This window comes from Catharus ustulatus, assembly GCF_009819885.2.
Source record: "Catharus ustulatus isolate bCatUst1 chromosome Z unlocalized genomic scaffold, bCatUst1.pri.v2 scaffold_29_arrow_ctg1, whole genome shotgun sequence".
NCBI lineage: Eukaryota > Metazoa > Chordata > Aves > Passeriformes > Turdidae > Catharus > Catharus ustulatus.
This window is the reverse complement of record NW_024879446.1, coordinates 7,422,059-7,441,962: the sequence shown is the minus strand read 5'-3', so window position 1 is coordinate 7,441,962 and position 19,904 is coordinate 7,422,059. Positions and strand designations below refer to the sequence as shown.

The 19,904-nt window shown below is 44.4% G+C and overlaps 1 protein-coding gene across 5 annotated transcripts in view; it reads left to right on the top strand.

The window, feature by feature from the left end:
- Window positions 1-550: 550 nt before the first annotated feature.
- The window catches only part of FER (FER tyrosine kinase), a 189,000-nt gene continuing 169,646 nt past the window's right edge, over window positions 551-19,904 (top strand). For 3 of the 5 annotated variants that reach the window (XM_033086516.1, XM_033086519.1, XM_033086520.1), the window contains exons 1-2: window positions 551-614; window positions 18,403-18,515. The gene's annotated coding sequence lies outside the window, so the exon portion shown is untranslated. Of the gene's footprint in view, window positions 615-16,518; window positions 17,641-18,402; window positions 18,516-19,904 lie in introns of those variants that run through there. The other 2 variants (XM_033086517.2, XM_033086518.1) reach the window with 2 other exon arrangements.

Here is a 19,904-nt window from a genome sequence, read left to right as displayed (position 1 = left end):
TCACTTCTCGCTGCCTCTCTCTGACGCTGAGCCGCCGAAGCATCAATCCACAGGGACTCCTCGTCCGCCTGCCCGAGTAGCCGCGGAAATTCCGCCCAGAAGTTTCTGTCTCAGCATCCCGCACCGCTGAGCCTCACACGCCTCCCGTGTGTGCAGGGACCCGAGGGGATGCGGGGGTGTCCCGGGGGTGTCCCCAGAGGTGTCCCGGGGGTGTACCCAGGGATATCCCAGAGGTGTCCTAGAGATGTCCCACAGGTGTCCCCAGGGAGATCCCAGAGGTGTCCTAGAGATGTCCCACAGGTGTCCCGGGGGTGTCCCCAGAGGTGTCCTGGGGGTGTCCCCAGAGGCGTCCCTACAGGTGTCCCGCGGTGTCGCGGCGCCGGGACGCCGGGGGCCCGCGGGAGGGGCGGGGAGCGTTGCCGGGAGACGGAGGCGCGCGGCAGGCGTTCGGGGGCGCGCGCCCCCGCCCCCGCGCGCGCGTCAGCGGGAGGCGGACCGCGCCGCCATTGGCCGGCGGGGTGGGGGGCGGCGCCGCGCGCATTGGCCCGCGCGGGGTCACACGGCGCGGGCGGGGTCCGTGACGCGCGCGGCGGCGGAGGGGGTCGGCTTGTCAGGTAGGGATGGTCCGCGCGCACCGCCCGCACCTCCGCCAGCGCCGCGCCCGCGCAGGGGTCTGGCCGCCCTGGCCCCGCCGGCGCCGCGCCCGCCCCGGCCCGAGACCCCCGGGAGCGCCGGGAACAGCGGGAGCACCGGGAGCACCGGGACCCCCGGCCGGCACGGGGGTGCGGGCGGGCCCCGCGCCGGCTCTACCTGCAGACGGGGCGGGGCGGGGCAGGGCGGGCACCGGCGCCGCTCGCCGTTCGCTCCGGCGGGGCGGCGGCGGCGGCGACTGCATCCGGTCGCGTCCCGGTGGCGTCCCGCGGGGAGGTGTCAGAGGCGCCGCTCGCCCAGCGGCGGCTCCGCCCCGGCGGGGCCGGGGCAGCGCGGCGGGCGCAGATCTCGCCCCCTCCCCTCGTCCGCCGCCGAGGTCCTGGCGGGGGCAGGCGGAGGGCGGGTTCGGCCCCGGTCCGGCGTGCCGGGCGTGTCTGCTCCCTTCCCGTGCTCCGGCCGGGCTGGAAGTGCTGGGTGGACGAGCCGAGCACCGCCAGTGTGACCATCCCGCTTCCCAATAAATGCAGTAGCCCGAGGGAGTCGGTTTGGGGTTTTGAGTTCCCTTCCTCCTCGGTGCCGCCTGACAGTTCTGTACAGCGCAGCGGCTGCCTGAACTTCTGCACTAGTGTTGGAGCCTGCATTGGGCCTTCTTAGTCCCGCTGCCCTGGCGCTTTCTCTGTGCGTTTTAATGCTTTTTGTGTTTGAGATTTTGGTATCTACACAGCTATTGAATACTCATATTTGGTTTTCGAGAATGGATTACACAGAAGGTTTTCATGTTTAAGTATGTTTCTGTTTGGTTGGACTTTACACGGGCATACACCCCTGATGTGACACATACTTTGTGAGGACAAGGGTTTTGTAAGACCTTTAAAACAAGCCAGCACATTTTTTTCTTTGCAGGAGGGCACCACTGCTTCGCTGTAGGTGAAATAACTTTTTCCTGCTTTGAAACAGACCTGCTAAAAGTGGCTCTGGTGCTGTGATCTATTGTACTGCAGATTTCTTCAAGAAGTTGTAGCGTGAAAAAAGCAGGAGTGATACATGAAACTTCCTGACCAAAAAAACTTACTGGGTCTTAAAATAAGTTTATTAAAATCAGTTAATTTGACTTGCTAAATAATACCTAACAAGAAGATTGCAGTTTATTTTATGTAAGTGCTAGTCTTTGAGAATCTCGAGGAGATCGAACATTCACACATCATCTGCTCACAGTCAAAGCAAATTGCAAATGACGGACACATTGTAGGTTGAGTTAGAGTAATGGTTATTGTTGGTGATACCAATGTATGTTCCCTCATTTTATAAATGCCTTGTAATGTGTTGACAGAAGTTATCAGTACAGTTAACAACTTTAAAATATACATGTGTGGAATATTGACCCCAGTAAAGTTGGGGTTTGGACATATTTCTTTGAGGAAGAAGATTAAGTCATGTATCTACAAGGTCACTTACTAGCTGAGCAAAAGCTCAGTTATCCATCACATTTCCTGATTTTCTACAACTGTAACTTTGTGTCACAACTGAGTCCTTCATAGCTGATCAGCTTGGATTGCCAGTGTATAAAGTGTTCATGTAGATATAATTCTGACACTTGAAAGCAAGACAGGCTGGAGAAGGTAATGAACAATACAGAGAACAGAATTTTTCAGTTTTTCTGGGGTTGTTTGATAGAGCTTAAAGATTAACTATCTAAAAAAGATAAAAGAATGTATCACTGTGTGAACAAGATGTTCGGCCGATTTCATTATCAAAGAACTTTAGTGATGCAAAGATGAGATGGCCTTTGTTAAAAAAGGAGGAGAGGTGACATTTGCTTCACTGAGTTAGAGATAGTTAACTAAGAGCATAAAAGGGAGGTAAGAAGCTAAAGGAGGTACACTGCAGTTGAGTAACATGGGCTGTATTTCCATACTTAAAATGTTCAGTATCATTCTTCCTGCTGTGGAGAGCAGAGGTGCTTTGGTGGTGTGAAGTTGTGTTGAATGCGAGAGTGGGGCAGGTATGTGGTGGCCTGTTCTTTGTCCATTGGAAACTCGCTTTCCTTGCCCGGTCTGCCCTCCCCATTGCTGCCTGTCCTCGGTGTTCCCCAGCTGGGAAGCAGCAGGGTGAAGGAAGGTATGTTTGCCATGTCAGGCTGAAAGCGGAGAGAGCTGGCAGCAAGCCCTGAATTGCTCCATACAAGGAGATGGGTTGGGAGCATGAGGTCATCACTTCACAGGGAGGAGTTTTTTTTTGCAGTGTGTGGGAAGAAGGTCTAGGAAAAGGAAAAGGAAAAGAGTTTTTTTTTGCTGGTGGGGAGGAGAAGCAAAGCAGTAAGAGAAGAGAAGAAAGCCTAAATGCGTTCCAGAGGGAAGTAAACTGCATATATGCTCCTATTCTGAGATATAACTGCCCACTTAGTCCTAACCTATTTAGATTGTTGATGTATTTGCCTTGTGAAAATGGATTTCAAAAACTTAGTGGAGAGCTTTATTCTACTCTAGAGACATAGTCTTGGAATTGTTAAGTATTCACTATTTTATTAGGGAGTTAAAGGATTTAAAATTTGACACATGAAAATTGCAGAAAGTTCCTGCTGTTTAACATTTGTAACAGGTAAATGTAACATTTCTTTGCCCAGGTTTATTTTGGGAACTTCTTCACAGTAGTGAATCGGTGAAATTCATAGCTTTGTTTCCAGGGTTTGAGAGAAGATAGTAACCTCTCATTTTAGGAGCTATGTGTACAGTCTCATATAGTACATAGGAAGTTTTGGTGAGGAATCTTAAAAACCAGCACGAGTCTTTCTAAAATGGATTTTATTTTTGTGTATGGGATTATTATTTCTTTTTCTTATAGGGCAGCTTCATTGGATGGAAGGCTTTGGCTGCTGTCAGCTTGTAGCATGGAGTTGTATTTGTGATCATTGCTGTAATTCTTTTATATTTTCTCCTGCAAGTTTAAATGCGGAATTCAGTTTGGTGTAAGGAGTCTGAAATAATAGGGAACTTTTAAATTCCTGTGTGTTTCCCTGATGATAATAAAAATATATTCCCAATAATTTAGAGCTTAGTGCTGTTTTTAATCAGCACTAATCAGTGTGAGTGAACTGTACCTCGTGACATCATTCAACTTTGGATTTCAGATTTGCTGTTTGCTCTATAGTAGAGAGCTTCCTTGTATTGCACTTGTATTCCTTCTGCAATTGAGAGATAATGTCAGGTGTTTTAACCACATATAATTTCTGACTTTCTTCATACCTGGGTTTCTTACTAACCTGCTTACAATACTCAGATGTGTGTCATATTAGTTTGTAGAGACAACTGCTTATTCTCATAACTTTACCGCAGTTCAGTGGCTGATTTCTGTCCTCATGTACGGTTTTGGCAGAATTACTGATCTTTGGAGAGTGCTAGTTGGCTCTTTAGAATCTTGTTTATATTGTGGGCTTGCTTGCACCTTGAGCAAAAAGGCGCAAGGATTTGTTAGGATTTCTGATATGGCTGCTCTTATTTTCTGCTGAGGGGACAGTTACTACTTGGACCAAATAATTCCTTGAGGTTGTTGACAGGGTAAATGTGGTGTAATGGAGCTAACTGCATACTGTGAGAGCTTTGTGTAATGTAACTCTCCATTAAGACAAACATGTGAAACTGTCAGCTGTTGAGGAGGAAGTAGAACAATCGTGTACACTGTTAATCTGTCCTTTAGGTATTGCTTACAAAATACTGTAGTCCACTTGCAATCCTCTCTTAGTATGAGCTTGTAAGAAAATACTCAGTGAATAGGTACTTAATGATTCTCATGTATTTTGCGTATTTCTGTATGATATTCAAATCTTGGTCTGAAACAGGTATCTGTCTTGCAATTGTCATTACTTGATCTTAAGAGGGTCACAACTTTTTTTTATGCTGTGCTTCTGTAAGTGATTTATTTCACAATGAAGAGCTGAGACATTAAGAAATTAGGCTTAAACATAAAACTAAATTACCATAATAAAGACCTAACGAAAATTCAGTTATCTTGTAAGTAGTGGCAACCAGTGAAAAGTTTGTGAATTGTTGCATATTATGTACGCAGTCTTTGCCAGAAGCAGAAGTTAAAGCCAGAACAGTGTAAAAGTGCATCAATCATGAGCCATTTGTTCCCTGAAATTGCCTGTTTAGTAAATGGGAGGCACACAATGATAGCAATGAGTCTGATAAGAGACCTGAAGATGAGCCCCTCCAACAGTGCTGAAACATACTCAGAGTACTCCATCTACTCCATCCTCTCTAATAAATGAGTTGGGCATTTCTGGAGAAAAGCACTATGAAAGTAATTACAGTAATTTCGCGATTATAAGCCGCACTGAGTATAAGCCGCACTTCCACATGTCAGCAACTTTTCGTTCTTTGTCCATATATGAGCCGCATCTGATTATAAGCTGCATGTTATCATACAGAGTGTGATAAAAGGTATCTATTCTATCACCATCTGTTGAGGATGGGGGCAGTGATCCTTATCTCAACAGCAGATATTCTGCTAATGAGCCGTCCATTGAAGCCAGGCAGGGCATTGTTCTTTATCTTTTCACAACTCATTCTTCCTCCAGCAAGTCATTTTCTGCTAATGGCCCATTGAGTCCCACTGTGTGACTGATAAAATTACTTCATCCCATTGGGAGTTGCTCCAGCCAGGGGAGAAGAGCCCAACATTTCTTACCAAAATAAAAACAGAGGTTTTGGGACACTAAGGTAGCCCCTTTCTCCACTGGACTCCAGAGGAAAACTGGATTTCTTCACATCACCACTGGACCTCCGGAGGGAAACTGCACCTTCTACAGGAGCACTGCTTCAACTGAACCACATCTGTCACTGCAAGAGGACTGCAACCACCATTTAATCAAACTGCTACCAACACTCTGCCTGACAGGGTGTCAGGTTGTACTCTGACTTTGTCAGGGTTTGGAGTTTGTTCCTTTGTAGTACTGTATTTCTATTTTAATTTCCCTAGTAAAGAACTGTTATTCCTAATTCCCATATTTTTGCCTGAAAGCCCCTTGATTTCAAAATTATAATAATTTGAAGGGAGGGGGTTTACATTCTCCGTTTCAAAGAGAAGCTCCTGCCTTTCTCAGCAGACACTTGTCCTCCAAACTAAAACAGTTCTTTGTCCATATATAAGCGGCACCTGATTATAAGACGCACTCCAGGTTTAGACCAAAATTTTAGTCAAAATTGTGTGGTTTATAATCATGAAATTACTGTACACAAATACACAGTGCATATTCCCAAGAGGGTTTGCATCCTTATTTTGTGGGTCATCTAATTTTGTACTTGGTTTGTCAGCTTTTCTGCTTTTTGCTAGTTCTGTTTATACCTAACTTTTTGCTTTAGAAAATTTGGAAAATCTTATTCCATACATTGACAGCATATTATAGCTTATGTTGTCTGTCATCATATTTATAATGTTTGCTGTTTGAATTGAGAGTGGCAGTTAGAAGTTGTTTTCTCTCTTAATAGAGAACTGGAAAGGACATAGATTTAATGGTTATTTAGTAAGACAGGAATTATTTTATTGAATATTTATCACTTTAATACTCAGACAACCTATTAATAATGGCTCAACTGGTTAGCTACTACACTTGTAAATCACAAAATTCGCTTTTGGTAAACCTATAAACAAGTAGGAGTAGCATCATAGGATAAATCCTGATTTTTTTGAATACATAAAATTTATCTACTGTTTCATTATATAAATTTGTTAAAATATGATCACTGTAGTATATTGCTATTGTGTCTTCTCAAATACTGCTTTTTAGAATTATGCGAAAGATTCCTTTCTATGTTTCGTGTGTCTTTCAGATAGCATCTGACTTCCTAGTTGTGGCTTCTGCTTTGAAATGTTCATGAGTGTAAAATAGTAACGCACAGCATTTGTACTCTAAGTTTCAGGAAGTACAGATAAGGGGTACAGTCAGGCAAAGTGGCTAAGTTCAAAAATGTGACAGCTTAAGCATAGTAAGCTTAATTAGAACATAGTAAGCTTATTTAGAACAATAAGCAAAATTTGAGAATTGCAGTGTTAAAGAGAAATCGTTCAAATTTGCAGCAGCTGTTCACTGGTTAAAAAACAGAGAATATTTTATGTCAATGCTGTGAATGCTGTGTTTCCTCCTGACTTTTCTGAAACATCTGATATGGTAGATAAACTGAAGTTCAGATGGATTAGGATTTCAAAAGGAAATGCCTAATTTGCCAAATACAGAAAACTGTTGGTAGTTGAAGTGTGCATCTGAAAAAGCAAACAGTTCTAAAGGGTCTGTAACAAAATAGAGGAAAGCTATATAATACCCAGTTCTGCCTTTTGGATTAAGTGAATGGTGAAATTGGAGTACAAAATCTCTAAGTAAATTTGAAGCGACTGTTTTAATAAATGTAATTGACATCCAAATAACATGATTTATCTACATGTTTTTTTTTTTTTTAATATTTGAGAAGGTAGTTATATGCCATTCTTACTGAGGTCAAAATCTCAGTCTGAGTCTGTCCTTGTGGTCCTCCATGGTCTCTTGGTTCTCTGTGCTGCATGCCTTCTAGCTCTGTTTCTCTGGAGCCAGGTGGTAGCCTCTTAAAGGAAGCCAACCCATTGCTGATGAGACTTTTCTCCAGGCTCTGTTTCAGCCACAATATGGAAACTCATTGCAGCAGATTTGTGGCTTTTGCAGAGCAATCAGCAGGTATCCTGTCCCTATATGCCTTGTGCCTCAAGGCTTCCTGTTTCCAGGAAGCATTCAGTGCATCCCCTGTGCAGAAAATCAGTCTAATGGGCTGTGACGTGATGACTTCTTGTGCTCTAGTCACCCCATCCAGGCTTGCGGAGCCTAAAGGGGGGAGGTAGAGATTAGCAGTGATGGGTGTGGTCAGTCTGATTTTCAGGGGGAGCTGCTGTTTCCAGAGCTCTGATTGAGCAGATGGTTGTCAATATTTGGCCATTACAGTAACATGTGTGTCCCTCTACAGAATTTTTCTCAGATTAAGTTGGGATTTCAGGTTTAGAGATACAGTCAAATTCCCTTCAGCTGTCAGAGGCAAGAATTCTGAGGGAGCTAAATAACCCATGTCTACAGTACAACGTTATTGTCATCTCTAACTTGTTTCTGAGTGGTGCTATGTTATGAAGAATATTGTCCTTTTAAATGAAATATTGGCTGCCTGGTATAATTTCTGGAAAGAATAATTTTGAGAGGCAGAAGGAAAGACTGGATATTAAATAATGATCGATTGCAATAAAGATCAAATAGCTGAATCTTATTTATGCAAATAAATTTCCATGTGAAGATTCCAAACACATGCACTTCGGACCACTTGTCCAGACACCTGGAAGATTGTACCTCTAACACTTTTACCTGTTTGTCATAGCATCCATTAATTAAAGCTTATACAGTAGTTTCATGAATACAAGCCGCACGGATTATAAGCCGCACTTCCGGTGCCTCGACAATGTTGCTGTCTTTGTCAATAGATAAGCCGCAACCCGAATATTAGCCGCACTTTTGTTCGTCGCGAGAATCCGTGCGCAGCTTTCACAAATTGGCCAATTAGTAACAGGATCGTGGCATAGCGGGGTTTACTGGCTCGGGGCGGGGCCAGGCAGGCTCGGCCCGCTCATGGTTGCCGACGGGACTGGGTGGCCCAGCTCAGCGCCACGGCTCGGTGGGGCTGGCCGGGTGGTGCTGCCGCCGCCGCCGGGCTCGCTGGCCCCCCTCTCCCGTCAGCACCGCCCCGCGCCGCGTTCGCTCGCCCTGCCGGCAGGGCTGCCACCGCCACCGGGCTCGCTGGCCCCCCTCTCCCATCAGCACCGCCCCGCTGCCGCGTTCGCTCGCCGGGCTGGCAGGGCTGCCGCCGCCGCCGCCGGGCTCGCCGGCCACCCCGCGCCGCGTTCGCTCGCCTGGCCGGCGGGCTGCCGCCGCCGCCGCCGGGCTCGCCGGCCACCCCGCGCCGCGTTCGCTAGCCCTGCCGGCAGGGCTGCCGCCGCCGCCGCCGGGCTTGCCGCCCGCCCCGCACCGCGTTCGCTTGCCCGGCCGGCGGGCCGCCGCTGCCGGGCTCGCCACCCGCCCCGCGCCGCGTTCGCTCGCCCGGCCGGCGGGCGGCCGCCGCCGCCGCCGGGCTCGCCGCCCGCCCCGCGCCGCGTTCGCTCGCCCGGCCGGCGGGCTGCCGCCGCCGCCGCCGGGCTCGCCGGCCGCCCCGCGCCGCGTTCGCTCGCCCGGCCGGCAGGGCTACCGCCGCCGCCGGGCTCACCGGCTGCCCCCTCCCGTCTGCACCGCCGCCGCGTTTCCTCGCCCTGGCCGGCACTGCAGGCCCCCGCACTGCCGGGCTCCCCCACGCTGCTGGCCCCGATTCTGCTGGGCTTCCCCCGCTGCCAGGCAGCCCCACCTGTTGGCCTTCCTGCTTCTGTCATGCTCCCCTGCACTGCTAGCCCCAGTTCTCCCGGGCTCCCCCGCCCTGCTGGCTCAGGCTCTGCCACCCGCCCCCCACACTGCTGGCCCCGCCTCTGCCAGGCTTTCTCACCTCTGCCGGGGCCGGCCGGGCTCCAGCTTGGCTTGGGGCTGCCGCGGGCTCTCACTTCCGTGTTGGCAGCTTTTAGAATTTTGTTAATGTATTAGCCACCCCGGAATATTGGCCGCACTTCCGGGTTTCCACCAAAATTTTGGTCAAATTGGTGCGGCTTGTATTCGTGAAATTACTGTACTTTTCTAATGAAGGTAATATCCCTCAGAAGGAGTGTTCTTTATAACTAGGATGGCTGATGGTACCCAAACAAAACTGACTGGAACTAAGAAAATAATAGGTAGGTTTCATCATATATTTTGGTATATATGTGTGTATATGTGTAGAATGTATGTATTAAAATTTTTTATGCATTTAAAGCATGTAAAGCATGTAAAAAGGTACAAATACATAGTTCAGTCCATCTGCATTTCTGGTGAGACTAACTGTATTCCATTTAACACAGGGAGTCATGGTATCTTTTAGGATATGGAGCATAGGAAGGAGCAGTAATTTAGTTCAGAAACAGTAAACAAAGGTTTGAGGCAACACCTTTTGCTGAACCACATGATATTTTATACTTCCTGCAGTGCAACAGCCTGGAATATCAGCAGTTGGGAAGAGACAGAACTCTGTCACAGACCTGTGGTCTTCATGACCAGTATTTTCTGTAGAAAATACTGTATAGTCAGACTACATTAATGTACTGATGCCTAGAGAGGCTACCTAGAAGAGGGGCTAGACAGTGTTAAAGGAATAAAGTAGTATTTATTAAAAGGCCTTTGGACGATACACCTTGGGCAGTACAACAGTCTGGCTGTGGCTGCAACCAATATGGATCCCAAGTCATGAGTTTTATAGTTTTGGCTCATTTACATATTTGGGTTAGTTGTCCAATTACAGCTCCAGTATGAAGTCTCATCCTCCCCGACTGCTCTCCTCAATTCACTACTGTTTACACTTTTTGGGCCTGAAGCTGCAGCAGTGTCCTTGGTTCTCAGATTGGAAAATGATTGTTTTGTCGAACTAAACTGTGAAGAGAACTTGCTTCCACTTTATATGAAGTTCAGAGTCACACACCAATGCAGTACAAAACTTGAAAAATAGAAAAGCTAGAACTTAAGGCATCAGTACAATGATGCCAAGGAAATAAGTGACCTCGACTGAATGAACAGCGAGTTAAGTAAGTAACTTAATGAACCAGAAAGATGTAATTAGTTTAATGAAGGAGGAAAGAACAAACATCCTGAAAGCAGTAAATACTTGGAACTAGATTATGTTTCTCCTGGGGAGACCACTATTGTCATGTATTATGGACTAATGTCAGATTTGTTATCTAATTGTTTTGTCTGAAGTGAGATGTTCTGGCTGATACTGGGTCATAGGAAGAAATTAAATGCCTCTAGACTTTTTGAGGTATTTCATACCCTGTGGATTTATCTTTTCCAATGGCTGTTTTTAAATCTGGAGAGCTAAGACAGTGCTAATGGGGGAAGCTTCTAGTAGTACTCTGTATTTCTAAATTGAAATGTGCAATTGCTGCAGCCAGAATTTTGGGATCTGAAGTCTTCAGAAGAAGTGATGATGAGAGATGTTCAGTTGGAGAATTCTTCAGTCTTGTTCCCCTGAAGAAATACGGTAATTTCACGACCATAAGGCACACCAGACTTAAGGTGCACCCCCTGGGAGTCGGCAAATTTTGCAACTTTGTAGATCATATAAGGTGCACTGGACTATAAGGCACACTGGTTTTTTTGCCTTGAAGATCCGTAACGTGCACAACAAAGTAACTAATTAGTAACGGAATCCCACCTGGAGTTTACTGGCATGTGCTCTATTTGGAAACATTTTTCACAGATTGGTGTAACCTTTAATCGCAGCCCGAAGCACCCTCCCCGCACGCAGGGTCTGGCACTCCCATCCGCCCCCGGCTGGCGAGGTGGGGCTCGGGGGGGCCGCGGCTCACACCTCAGGGTTGCTGCGGTTCAGGATGGCTCGGGGCCGCCACGGCTCGGGACCATTCGCGGCTCTGGGTGGCGTGGCGCAGCCTGCTCCCTCTCCCCACGCGGCTCCTGCTGGCCGGGGGCTGCCCACTCCCTCTCTCCCTGTGCGACTGCTGCTGGCCGGGGGCTGGCCAGTGCCGCCTGGCCCACGCGGCGGGGGCTGGTGGGGGGCTGGCTGGTGCCAGGCTGGTGCCGCCAAGCCCGCGTGGTGGGGGGCTGGCTGGTGCCAGGCTGGTGCCACCAAGCCTGCGTGGTGGGGGCTGGCTGGTGCCCGGCCAGTGCCTGGCCGGCACCGCCCAGCCCATACTGCGGGGGCTGGCTGGGGCCTGGCCGCTCCCTCTCTCCCTGTGCGACTGCTGCTGGATGGAGGCTGGCTGGTCCCTCTCTCCCTGTGCGGCTGCTGCTGGCCTAAGGCTGGCTGGTGCTGCCCAGCCTGTGCGGTGGGGGCTGGCTGGTGCCTGACCGGGGCCACCCAGCGCGCACTGTGGGGGCTGGCTGGAGGCTGGCCGATCCCTCTCTCCCTGTGCGGCTGCTGCCAGCCTAAGGCTGGCTGGCACCGCCCAGCCCGCTCTGCGGGCCTGGCTGGGGGCTGGCTGGTGACACCCAGCCCGTGCGGATGGGGTTGGCTGGTGATGCCCAGCCTGTACGGAGGGGGCTAGCAGGGGGCTGGCTGGTGACGCCCAGCCTGTGCGGAGGGGGCTGGCCGGTGACACCCATCCTGCGTGGAGGGGACTGGCCGGTGACACCCAGCCTGCGTGGAGGGGGCCGGCCGGTGACGCCCCGCCTTGTGACTCGGTGCTCCTGCGGCACCTCCCCCCCCATTGTGGCTCGCACTTCTGGGTTGGCAAATGTCGCAACTTTATACGTCATATAAGGCGCACCGGACTGTAAGGCGCACTTCTGGGTTGGGGGAAAATTTTGGTCACTAGAGTGCGCCTTATAGTCATGAAATTACTGTACTTACATAAGCAGCCTTGGTACTGAGGGTTTGTATGTCAATTTTATGTGTGTTAATTCCAAGTTACCATGTATTCCTCAAAATGTGAAATGCTACTTTCAGAGGTTTGGGGTATTTTTTCAAATAAGGAAGACTGCTTCCTACCTTCAGACTGAAGAACTTGGTATCTAATTGAAATCTAAATACCTAAAAGAAACCAGCAGAGAAACAAGTTAATGGTGCTTAGAATAACTCTTAAGTAAAGATGGTTACTACAGGTACTTTTTAATTTCAGTGTTGACTTTTTCTAGACATTGTTTCTACCTTCACTAGTCATCTAAGACAAGAAATCTCTTGAAAATGCAGTAGTTTAATATTCTTTAGCTGCTCTTTTTTGCTCAGAAGTTTCTTTAATACTATATAATACACTCTTTAACTGAGCATGAGTCACTGATGTATTTTTTATTCTGTTTTCAATTTGTGGCCAATATTTGGACATTTTAACACAATGTATTTCTTCGTAATTCTGGAAGTCCTTCTTTTCAGCTGGTAGAATTGGTTAGCAGGGCTGGAGGTGCACAGTACCTGCCCTGTGACAGTCACTTTTCGCAACTTTACCCTACTTAATAGTTTTTTCTTTTAGGATCTAGTGTTGAGATGCATGTTGCAACACTGCAGAATTGAGAGTTCAGTGAAAATTTGTTGGTCAGGAACTCTCTATTGAGGCCATGCGTTTCTTTGACTTTCCTTGAGTCCTGGAGCTGAATTTAGGAAAAGTGTAATTCTTGGGAAAATAGAGGAAGGAAAACTTGTTTTTTTTCCTTGTAAACACATGAAAGGTAACGAGAAGCTAGGTGTGTTTCCATTTGAAAGCAAAAAAAGGGTGTGTGGCTTATTTTGTCAATTTTTCAGAGTTAACAAAAGAACAAAAGAATCTTGAACCATTAGTGACAGGATGTGACTTGTGTCAGCTAGACTAGCTGTTTTCTTCCTTACTTGTATCTGATTGGACCTTCTTGTTTTTCTGCCTCCTGAGTCTTGCTAAATAGCTAAATAGCTGTGACTGTGGGGTAGAAACTTCTACTGGGTGGAAACAAAACTGGTTGAGTAACTGCACCTAAAAAGCAGTTACTGCATGGTTCACTACCAAATATCAGCTCTACCCTTTGCCCATTCTTTCACAGAGGGCCTGAGATGATAAAGAATGTTCTGAACAAGTTACCAGGCCTTGGGAAATAGCAAACATCTGAAGGTGTGGTGGAGAATAAGACTACTGTTTAGAATAGTCTTGGCAAATGGGAGATGTGATCTGGAACAAAGCAAAGGTCAGTGAGTATGAAAGATCACTGGCTGTCTGTAGGCTGGACAAAATGAATGTGTGGTGGGGGAGGAGGAAGTTCTATGGAAAAAGAACATTAATTTTTTAGATAATGAACAAATAAGGATATATTGTCAAGTTGTTAGGAAGAGGGTGAGCACTTGAGTAAGGAGCTTGAAAGCAATTTGAACTACAGTAATTTCACGATTATAAGCTGGACCTGATTATAAGCCGCATGTCCGGGTGTCAGCAACGTTTAGGTCTTTGTCCGTATATAAACCGCACCTGATTATAAGCCGCACTTTCGTTCACAGCGAACTTTCAGGAAGTTGCCAATTAGTAATGGGATCACGGGGTTTACTGTCAGATGCCAACCTTGGAAACATTATTTCCAAGTGAAAAAAGATACAGACAATAGCTGTGGCAGTGTATCCTGCAAGTTTTATTAACAAGTGGAAAAATATATGAACAATAGTGTGGTCATTTTACAGACATTTCCAGTGAATCCACCTGGGCAGCCGTACAACTGTGTGGGTGGGCAGGCAGATCGAGAGCTGGGTGACCCGAGAGCCGGGCGCCACGCGGGTGGGCGGGGAACCATGCAGGTGGGGAGCCAAGCGACCGGAAAGCCGGGCAGCCATGCAGGCGGGCGGCTGGAGAGCTGGGCGGGCAGGCTGGGAGCTGGGTACCTGCGTGGGCGGCCGGGCAGGCGGGCGGCCGGGGAGCCGCGCAGCTGCACAAGACTGAAAACGCTGAAAAAATACAGAGAACTATGATGGGCTTGGATCGGCGGTGCCGCTTCGCTGCCGGGGCCGCGTGGGCTCCGGCTCGGCTCGGGGCAGCTGCGGGCTCTTACTTCTGGGTTGGAAAACTTCTGAACATCGTTCGTATATAAGCCGCTCCAGAGTACAAGCCATACTTCCGGGTACGGACTAAAACTTTAGTCAAAATGGTGTGCCTTATAATCGTGAAATTACTGTAATCTCTCTGTTCTTGTCAAAGTTAGTTGGTCCTACAGTACCCCACTGTTGCAGCTTCTGACTTCTTAAGTGAGATGGAGACCAATTACAGGGTGTTTATAGGATAGAAGTGGTTTAGAAAATGATTTAAAATGAAAGATTGGAAAAAATTAAAAATGTGTCTTCTGATTCTAGGCAGAAAATCTGAGAGCTGTTTCTGGACTTTTATCTGTTTTTCTTTTTTCTTTTTCTTTTTTTTTTTTTTTTTTAAGACTGCGGATAAGTGTAAATTCTGTTCTTTGATGGAGCCCACTGTTTCTTATTTGCATTTATTTTTAATAACATCACAGCTGCAGGAGGAACTGCTAAGGAAAAGTGTGGTCTTCCTACATGTGCAGGGATGGGAGAATGGAAGTTCACTGTTTGAGGATGTTTGTATATGACCAAATATATGTAGCTGAGTTCTTGCTACTGTCAGATAAGCAGGGGCTGTTGGCACAAATGTAGAGTAATAGTTCCTATTCCGCTTTTACAGTTTAGTATCATCTTGAGATGGAACTCTTGCTGTTCTACAGATCTGTTTTTTAAATGAATTTTTATAATAATCCTGTACTTCTTTGTTTCATGGTCTCAGAAATGTCTTTAGGCATTGAATTATCTCATTTAATTGTTTACTGGGCAAAGAAGGACATGAAAACAAGTTTTTTAAAATTTAATTTGATGTTCTCAAGTTCTTCTTGAAAACACTTCAGGCATCTGACATATCGTATCACTTCTTGCTATAATGATTTTTTCTTTTGGTGTACTTCTATCTTACACCTGTCATTCTTACCTGTTTTGTGAGCTAAAAATTCTGTTTTTCTGTGTGTAAGGTGCTCCATGCTATGATCAATATTATCTGTCTTTTTTGGTGCTTTATGTTTTTCATGGGATAGAACTTGAGCATACAGGAATACCACTAATGCATCAGCAGCATAAGAACATGCTATGTTTTCCCTTCCCTTCATTAAAAAAATAGTCTAATATCCTGGATGGTTTCTAACCTGACTGCTTGAAAGCACTGAACAAATGTTTTTGAAGGCATTAGATACTGCTACAACTTTTTCTGGTACTGTTATTAAATAACTCCTACCAGTGTATTACATTGCATTTATTGACATGTGACTTCATCTGCTGTTTTCTGTGCTTGCTACTCAGTGTTCTAAGGTTTGGCAAGTTTAGTAATTACCTGTGGGTTTTGATTAATTATGATAATTTAGTATAAAACACAGATGCTTCTGTGATGACATATAGGCAGGTAACCATTCTTAAGAGCAGCTCAAGAGCTGGCACAGATGATGGTGAGGCTTCTGAGCTCTCTCCCCTGTCAATCTTTTTTTTAAAGTCTTACCCTGCAAGGTCTTCAGTTCTCTAGTAGTTTCCTGTCAGAGATGTCAGCAGAAATTTCCCACTTCCAACACTTTTTCCATGATCCTGAGGATCCTTGATGCTTTCACAGGATTCTTCAAATTGTGAAAAATGGTTTTGCACTGCAAAAGCTGAATTTTTTTGTTTTGTTTTCTTTTTGAATTATTCTAGTCTACAGATTCTTGGGCATGGTTTTAGCCACCTTGTGTAGTATCAGAGTCGGACTATGTTGTGCTTCTTCTGATTGCCTTGTCACATCTGAAGAAAAATTGATTTATTTTCCAGTCTTGATTCTTCTTTGCTTGGCTTGCCTTAAACCTAAGTTTTTGCAGAATTAATAATTTGGAAATTTGATGGCTGATTCTTCAATGCTTTGGCTCAATAGCATCCGACTCTGGTGAATTTTTGCTGTTGATTTGATATTTTTTATTGCTTCTCAGATGCTTCATTTTTAGAAAATGCCCTATATATCCTGAATCTGAAGAGGATCTGTTTTGGTGATTTGCCTTTACTGTCTTGGTAGTAATTTCAGAAAAAAACCAGGTCATACAGGTTTTCTGTTCTGTCTTTATCTTCTTATAAGTTTGTCTTTTATATCTCCATTAGCTAGTGAATTATTGGATTGAGGTAGTAAGATGTTTGTAAACTATCAGCTTCTGCTATATATTCAATTGCTGCATATATATATTCTCAGAAATAGCAGTGGAAATTCTGTGAGATTTTATTGGCCTCTGACAGATGGCTGTGCAATTCATTGGAAACCTTTATTATGCTTCCATGTACTAGCTAGTGTACGCCTATCAATCAGACCCATATTGGACTTGCATTACCAGCTTTAAGTTCTACTAATGACCTGTGTGATGAAAAAAATGCCGTAGTATCATAACATCATCAATAGTAACTGGAATTCTAAAGAAAAGTTGGGTTTGCATTTAATTTTCATACTGACAAACAAAATTCTGCACCCCAAAATGTGTGATAGAGTAGTTCCTTAAAAAGAAAAAAAAAGTGAAAGAAAAGGTGTGTCTTGTTTGTGTTCAGAGAGTTGAAGATGGAACTTTTTTCTGTTGAAGTGGCTCCAATCTGTTGTTTTATTTGATAAATGGAATTTTTTGAATGGCTTCATTTTTCCACTTACTTTAACATCTGCTTGAAACTGGCACGTGCCCAGATGTTGGTGTTGATGTTTGTTCCACTTTCACAAGTCCCATTTGAATGGGACTAGGACCTGTGTTCCTGTCCAGTGACAGTCTGGTTTGTATATGTGTTAGAAGGACTGAAGCCTAATTTACTTTAACTTGTAACTTTACTTTACTGGTAACGTTTTGTTCCTACTTGTATGTTTTTGCTAGTGGAGACTTTCCCTTGGGTTTTGCAACTTTGGAACAAATGATTTTATGTCTGTTTTTTAGAAATGTGATGAATTTTATAACACTTGCAACCTCCTGCACTTTTTTCCTCCTTTTGTGTCTCCTTGCATAGCTGCTGTTCCTTTACAGTGCCCTGAATCCTAGTATCACTTAGTCTTTTCTTTTTTTGGTCATGGAGAATAGAAGTTTTGTATTTATATTACGCAGTTCTTTGTTTCTTGAATGTCACTAAGTAGCCAGAAAGGAATACTAAATAGTGCCTGCTTGAATATGGACTTTCTTGCCCTTTGGAAGATTTTATAAATGTGTCTGTGATCACTACTTTGTTTTAAATAACAGAGATTTTGGAAATAGTTTTGCTTTCTTCACCCCTACACACTGTGTCTTTCTTTCAGTTTTGCTTTTTGTGTTTTTTCCCATGAGGGCATTGCTAAACTGTTATGGAATGTCTCATCTGAAGTTGGACGTTCTAGCATGAGATTGTGAGTGAATGCTTATCCTGAGTCCATGTGTAGAGATTATACAGTATAGCTTGCACTTGTAAGCTGTGTGCAAAGCTTGTTCCTTATAATTTTTTAAAATTCACTATTTTTTTCCCTTAATATAAATCTTCAAAACCGTTATGTGTCAGTTTGCTTCACCTAAATTGCAGTCTAGAGTTACAACTTGGAATCTTGGTCGTTCTAGTCATCCTAACTTCCTGACCTGTTAATTTTCTAGATATTAGACTAGTTAGAGCCAGATAGAAATGTATGTGTCTTGAGTGGTTCCTTTCTCTTGTCACTTATTTTCTTCCACTTTTATGAAAATTCTAGTACTAACTTGATTTTCATATAACAAACTTTGGCCTTCGATGCTTTCGTTTTTCTTGTTAATGGGTTTCTGTTTTCGTTTTATCAAGGGCAAGGTTCAGAAATAAATAAAATTGTCATAATTTTTCAGCTACAATGCATTCGTAATAAGAAATTCCAAGAATTTTAAAAAAAAATTCTCTTACATGTATAGAGGCAAAATTATTTCTTCACTCAAAATGATGTGTATGAAGTGATAGCATACTACTACGAGCCATCATTTGAGAAATATGCTCTTTTCTTTTAGTTGAACTGTCTATATTTTTATAAAAAAGCAGCTCGATTCTGGTAATAGTCAGAAAACGCAGGGCAACTTACCTAAGTCTGAGTTTGGCAACATATTTGAAAATGCTGAGATAGTAAAAAGAAATTTGATATGTTTTTCTTTCACAGAGTCTCCAGAAAAGAAAAAAAAAAGTTTATTTCAGTAGGTGAAAATCAGAGGAAATAGCTGCTGATATAGGAAAACTGTACTTAAAGGACATTTCTGAAAGAAAACTTTTAAGGTATGTGAGCTAAGTTATGCTTTGCAGAAAACCCTTCCTGAATATTAGCTACCTGCTTCACTTTGAGCTTTGAAATAATCTAGGACTAACTTGTATTACCACTTCAGATATTTATTGTTGGCAAAGACTCTGCAGAAGGATTAGTTTTGCTAGTTTATGTTGTATACATCATATCTATGCATACAAAGATGATCTTATGAATATGTGATTGGTATAAACAAATGGTAGGTAATGCATGTCTTTTGTGTTTCGTGGTCTTGTGTATTCTAGTAGATCCTACACTAACAGAAATGTAAATTGTCTGACTGTCTAATTTTTGTTTAAGGTGTGGATGGAGTGCTAAGAATTATTTGTTTCTTTATTTTAGTGGAATATAACTACTGTAAGCCTCACATTGAGAAATTGAGATGTACTGTCTTACAAATTGATAATGTATTGTAAAATTGCTTTTAGTTTGGTACAGAAGCCTTGATTTTGTCTCCTGAATCCAAATCCTCTTTCTTTTCTGATTTTGACTTATTTTTAATGTTTGTAGAAAGTGTTTGCAAAATAAAAGACATTCTGTATTCTCTATGATTTGGAGCCCATACAGATTTAGGAATAATCTAAATTCATAGAAAGCATGTGAAGAGTGAGAGAATCCAGATCTATGATGTGCTTTCCTATTCTGAATTTAACTGAGGGCCAGATGTACTTTCAGGTTTTTGGTTTTTTAGTTGCCTGCCTCGTCACTGGTACTGTGAAACCACAAGTTCCAAATGACGTGTAAAGATCGTCATTATTATCTGTCACTACTTTGGATGTAATTGATGGCATTATGTAGCAGAAGGCACAGCTGTTTTAAGCATAGGAGAGCAACTTACGAAAGTTTTGCATTGTACATACTCTGTTCCTCTTTGCTCATTTGATTTCAGTCAGTGTCTGACAGAGCATGACCACTTTCATGTGTCACAGGCAGATTGCAGTCTTTAAATTAAATGTTCATTGGTTGTGGAAACTGGTTTTCAGAGTTGCTGCTGGAATCTAGGAACATCACTAACTGAAATACTGGCTTTATTTCCTGAGGGGAGTGTTACGATATTGAAGGATTATGTGACTACCATTGAAGTTTCTCATTGTTAGGCTGACAAAATTTAATTGCTTTGTTTGGAATCTGACTACATCACTGTGTTGGTGGTTGAGAGAAATTTTAAATTGTCTTTGGTAACTCAAATTAGAACAGTTTGAGATCTGGTTGCTCATTCACAGTAAAAAACTCTGATTACTGCTTTGTGAAGAGCAGCTTATGAGGCTGGAGCGAGATATTGATTTTTGTCATCTTATGACTCCTTTGTAAGTCACTAGAAAAAGACTGAAATATCACATGCTGAGAATATTTCCTCCTTCCCT